Below are 6,000 nucleotides of genomic sequence, written 5' to 3'. Positions count from 1 at the left end.
TCTTACTTTATTACTGATCTAGATATTATCTCTGTGAAAAGGAGAGGACTGTACTCTTACTGTACCTTAACTTCTTTAGTGCTATCTTGTGCACTTATTAGGATAGGTCCTCAAACTTAGTTCCTGCAAAAATTATTAATACACATTTGAAGTAGGGCTTTTGGACAAATTATGTTAGGTTATAATTAAGAGGAAGTTTTTAGACATCCAGATGTGAATCTGAATAGATATCATGGATAAATCCATGGTTCCAGTATTGACACCATTTTCCAGACCCCTTTATCATTCTGCTTGGGCTTCATTACTTCCCACAGAGTAAGCCCTCCTACATAAGTTGGTGCTGTCCATGGTTCTGAAGTGTCTCACTCTTTCAGCTCATGATACTGTTAGATGAGGATGCTATTACTGGTGATGTTGCACCTTTTCTGAATACCAATTTTGTGCTTAAAATTTGAAAAGTCACAAATTCAGATACAAATACAATTATTTTAAATGTTATTATTTTCAGATTTACATGATGCTTCTAATGCCTGTTATATGACCTTTTTTTTTTTTGAGGAAGTAACAAAGATTAGTGAGAAAAAGCATGGCATAGAGAATGGACTGAATGCTGAATCTTGAGTCATGATACCTGAATTCAAATTCTTATTCTGACACTTATTAGTTGTGAAATAATGGACAACTCAATTAATCGTCCAGGATCTCAATTTCCTCCTTTGTAGATTTAGATGGGCAGAATTATATAGTGGATAAAAGACTGATTTGGTAGCCAGAAAGACCTGACTTAAAGTCCTACTTCAGATACTTACTAGCTCTGAGGCAATGGACAAGCCACTATAGTACACAGTGACTGAGATAAGTCTATATATATATATATATATAAATATATATATATATATATATATATGTCTCTCTCTCTCTCTCTCTCTATATATATATATATATATATATATGAGATTTGCAGATTTGCAATGTGTTATATATAAGATAATAGATATAAAAGATAATAGTCTCTATTTTGACTATAGTGACCTCAGTTCTACTTAGAAAAGTTGTATAAACACTTAGAATAGCTTGTATGCAACTGGGGGAAAGACGTGTGTGTGTGTGTGTGTGTGTGTGTGTGTGTGTGTCCATGAGAGTCAGTGAGACTGTCAAAGAAAGAGTTTTGAGAAACATACATCTTAATGAGTGGGGAAGAAAATAAGAAGTTAATGAATGTCTAAGCTAAGGTTGAAATATTCTTTGGGCAAATATTGTCCTATTGTGGTAACACTTTAATATTAAGAAAGTAGGAATTCAACATAAGATACTAGGAAGGCATTCTCTATCTACACAATTTAGGCATACTAACTGCTCACTTCTATTTTGAAGCTTCCAATAGACTCACACAGAGGATACTTAGACAATTTGACTAATCTTCCAGCAATAAATTGAATGATTAAACAAAATGGAAGGGAAGTTGTGTACAATGAAAAGATTCCTGGTTCTGTATTTAAAGGACATGTTCAAATCCCATCTCTCACTCTTTCTGCTTGTATGACCTTGGGTAAATTATTTAAACTCTCTAAGTTTCAGTTCCCTCATCTGTGAAAGGAAAGACTTAAATAAATGGCTTCTGATGTCCCTTACAGTTTTATATCTAATGGTCATATGATATCGAATTTTAATAAACTATGTTAACCTGTTGGTAAACTAAGTAGTTCATATGTTGACAATGAGTGATGAAACCAAATTAAATGGAATGAGTGAAGGGAGAAGAGGGTCAAAAAGATACAAATTTAATCTAAGAATTTATTCTAAAATGGACACAAAGCTGATGGGGACTTTTTAGAAAATGATTAGGGAGAAAAGTAAAAAAGGAACTTGGAAAGTTATCATCTCACCTTATTTTCCCAGGAAAAGGCAAGTTTGTTGAGCTTTTTTGAGGGATGAATAATTTTATCATCATCATCATCATGTGGTTGTTGTCATTATCACCATTATAATCATCATCATTATTTTAGAAATAGAAGTTCTATAAGAAAGTTGAGAGGCATTTATTTTAAATGTAGAGGAGCTGCCTGCTCCCACACATAAAACTTGCTGTATAGTCAAGGAGATTGTTAGTTAACAGTGAAAAGAAATTTGAATGTTAGGGAAAACACTTAAAAAGTGTTCTGTGAGACTTTTTCTTAGGATCTCTCCCACTTTCCTGTCTTCCTCTTCCGTTCTCTAAATCATTCTAGTCCTTTCTATATTCAATTCCTGGGTTGAACTCTGCTTTATTCTCATCTCCTCACTCATCATCTCTGCCTGTCCTTTTTTATCCTCCCGTCTCAGCTGCCTCCTCCAGAACTAAGGTTTAGAACAGTGAAACTTCTATGTTGCTCTAGCTACAGAGCTGGTTAGAGTGAATGGTTTGAGTAGGTCTGCATAACAAATATTTTCCCATTCCCTTCCCCCAGCTCCTCTCACAACTTCCAGATCCTCTTATTCTCTCAGACCATAGAGAGGTTTACACATTGAAATGCACTTACTTTCAATGTCTAAATACTAACGAATTAACCCATTTTTGCCTCTCACTGGTGTGTCTAAACTGCAGGGTGCCAACTGGACACTAATTGCTTTCATCTGGTGGTGTTCCAGACAGCTCCTCAGAAGGAAGGAGCGCACATTCCTGGCACCAATTGGCTAATTCAATTTACTTCAACAGCATTAGCCTCTGTCAGAATATTCATGAGCAGGAGAATGAGTACCAGTGGCAGCAGCAGGCAGCAGCCACTTAGACTAGGGAAAGAGCAAGGGAAAAGAAGTGGTCGCTGCGCCCAGCTCAGGAAGATCTGACCTGGACCACTCTACATCATCATCCCCCTGCTGGACACCTGGAGATTGGAGAAAGGAGTGACAGGGGCACTGGTGGGCTTAGAGGACAATTTGGGAATTTTAACCGAACTCTTGAGGGACCTCCGCAGATACTTTGGAAAAGATACAGAAGGGAGAGAGGCGGTGACACTTTTGGCAGAGTGGGAAGGTGGGGGGCGGGGAGAAGTGAAGCCAGTGAAATAGAGGGAAAAGGAGAGCAAGAGGCTGAAACGGAAAGGAAGAAAGAAACAAGGAACGGACTTCCCAGAAACAGCTCTCCGTGGCCGGTGCAGTGATGTGAAGAGAGCTAGGCGCCCCGGGAGGGAGCCTCGGAGCCGCCAAGAGACTGAAGGTTGCCGGGGAAGTCACTAGCTGGGAGAGGTAAAGCCTGGGCTTCTGGGGTCTCAGCTTCTCCAGGTCAGGGCACGGAAATGGTCTGCTAACACTGCCACTCTATCAGGGCTGGGGATGGAGGAGGGCGCGTCGGGGTGGGGGGTAGTGAAGCTGCTCCGGTTGCCTGCTACTCTGTGCTGCAGCTACCCCAACTGCCCCAAACGTCTTGAGGTGACAGGTGGGGGGACGGGGGAAAGATGCTTTGTGGTTACTTTGATTTTAAAGATTTTTCTTTTAAAAAGTATTTAAAGCGCTCTGTGAATTGGGAGGAAGGAAATCTCTATCCACACTGTCCCATAGTTGCTGTGTGTATGGTAACGAGAGGGGGTAGGGAGGAGCAGGGTCAGGGTGGACACGGGGCAAATTTGAAGGAGATAAGAGACCTCGGGCTCCCGCCGCACTGAGAGCTGACAGAAGGGAAGCATCTGAGCTCTGGCCTCAACTTTCCCAGCGGGCAGCAGCATCTCCGCTCTGCTCACTCCAGGAGCAATAGGCGGTAGCTGAGTCCCCAGATAGGGCCACATTTAGGATCTCCCTCTCTTTGAGAAGGCAAAGGAGTGAGACTTTTGCCCTAGCAATAGATGGAAGGTCCAAGGCTGGAAGTGATCTCTCTTTTCGGTAGCCTGGTAAATCAAGCTCCTTGAGGATAGGGGCTGTGATGCCACCTCCATAATCCTTTACTGAGCTGTACTGGGCTGGATGGGGCGGGAGGAGATAGGTTTGTCATGCACTCTTCGGTTCTGTGTCACCTACCGGACATCGCCAAACTCCCCCTGCCTTAGTGAGTTATTCCCCGAAAGGAAGTCTTCCAATTGGCGGTTGAGGTGGAAGGTAGACATAGAAAACTTTCAGGCTTACAAAAGCAAACCTGATGTATTTACCAAGCATGCTCAGTACTGAGTATTCCACCCTCCCAGAAGCTCGAGATTTTTCCCAGGTTATCTCACGCACTGAGAGGTGAATAAAGAAAGGAAACCTGGGAATATGAGAACGTATCTTGTAAAGGAGGTAAACTGATCCTCTAGAGAGCCCCAGAAGAGCAGGGATGTGAAAAATTGGAGAGAAACGCCTTAGACTCCTACTTTATTTTACCAAATAAGTACACATGCACCCAACAGTCTTCGCTCCCCATACCCACCCCAGTCATTTGTCCTCAAGTTGCTAATAAATCTACCACTAATGAAAATTGCCCTTGAGTATGTGTGTTTACCCAGAGTACATGTCCATTCAATGAAGGTAAAGTTAAAACCATTATACTGGTACTTTCCCAAAACTATGTTGTTGTTGTTGTTGGGTTTTTTTGGCTCCTATCATCTCTCATTTCCATTTCTGATACTTGACCCATAATATTACTCCTTTTTATATTCTTCTTTTGCCCCTCAATTCAACCTCAGAGAAGTAGAATTTTTACCACAGGGTCACTGTGACTTTTGCAGTCCAACTGGGCATGCTCACTAGGCATAGTGAGCTTTGCTTGAAAATACAGAAAGAAGCCTATGAATTACACCTAGGGCTTCTTGTCTCTAGAGAATCCTCACAGCTCAAGGACCCAGAATATATATGGTGGGAACCTTAGCAAAGGGAATAGGGTGAGGGTAATGGTGCTCCTAAGAGGAAAGCATTAAAGTTAAGTAAGGTGGCCAGATTCAGGTTTCCCTGTCTTTCTCAGTGAGTTTCTGCTGCTGTTCCAGGATAAAAAAAGAATCAAAAAGCACAGTGGGTATAAAGTATTATAGACTTGTACCAGAGCTGGAACCCTAGGTTTTACTTTGTACTTATGTGACTGACTTTGAGAGTGACCTTTGGCAAATAATTTTCCCTGCAAGGGTTTCAATTTTCCCCTATTTTGAAAAAATAGTCAGTAATCCCTAGCTTTCTAATAGGACTATTGTGAGAAATGTTAAAATAAAATGAGGAGGTTTTTGTATCAAAAATGTTTTGAGCATCCTTGAAAATGGCTTACTCCATCATTCTAAGGCCACAAGGAACTTCCTGACAAGTTTGCTACACTTGGGGTTAAAGACATTCATTTTTAGTATGCCTGTCATGTGACAGCATAAAATTAAAATGGAAAAGGAAATTACAAACATAAAAATGACTTAGCATTCTTGACATTTTTGCGCATACTTGGAGAAATATTAACTTTCATTTGGGGAGATTTTCTGGGGGATTTAATCAGTGTTTATACTACTGAAACGCCCTCTCCAGCTTTTTCCCTTGTAAAATTTTATGACCCAGTTCTTCCCTGGAAAGCTGAGTGAATATAGTAACCACTAATCACTGAAAGTATAGAAAGTGCAGGGGCTTTGCATATAGTAACATGTAAAGAAGATGATAGAATCCCTGGATAAGAGAAAAATTATCCTAAATGGATTTAAACAACATCACACCATGTATGCACAAGTGGCAGGGAGGGAAATCATCATTTGCTCTCTCTAAACCCCCAAATCTAAAAAGTCATCCCAACATCTTGCCAAAAGGAAGCTGCCTAAAGTTCTTACTGTTCTGTTTTTTTTCTCCTTATCTGTCAGCCTATTGAGAGTGACCTTTAGCAAGTAATTTTTACTAAAAGCAGAGAAGTTATTATTTATACATGTCTGCCCTGGGTAAAATAAAGCCCTTTTCCCACTCATTTTTATTTTAAAAGAAAAAATAAAAACTTTCCACATATCCCATGATTTATCTGTCATTTAAAAAAAATATTCCAGCTTTGTGTAGCTCTGCAACTATCTTTGGGTTGGAGTAAATAGTTTTACGTAATAA

The 6,000-nt window shown here is 40.2% G+C and overlaps 1 protein-coding gene across 2 annotated transcripts in view; it reads left to right on the top strand.

Annotated features, from left to right (window-relative positions):
• Positions 1-2,650: 2,650 nt before the first annotated feature.
• The window catches only part of CDH20 (cadherin 20), a 289,887-nt gene continuing 286,537 nt past the window's right edge, over positions 2,651-6,000 (top strand). For both annotated transcript variants that reach the window (XM_056824252.1, XM_056824253.1), the window contains exon 1: positions 2,651-3,225. The gene's annotated coding sequence lies outside the window, so the exon portion shown is untranslated. The remainder of the gene's footprint in view (positions 3,226-6,000) is intronic.

Source organism: Monodelphis domestica, chromosome 3, assembly GCF_027887165.1.
Source record: "Monodelphis domestica isolate mMonDom1 chromosome 3, mMonDom1.pri, whole genome shotgun sequence".
Classification (NCBI taxonomy): Eukaryota; Metazoa; Chordata; class Mammalia; order Didelphimorphia; family Didelphidae; genus Monodelphis; species Monodelphis domestica.
Note: the sequence above shows the minus strand (reverse complement) of the source record. Positions and strands in the feature narration are given on the sequence as shown.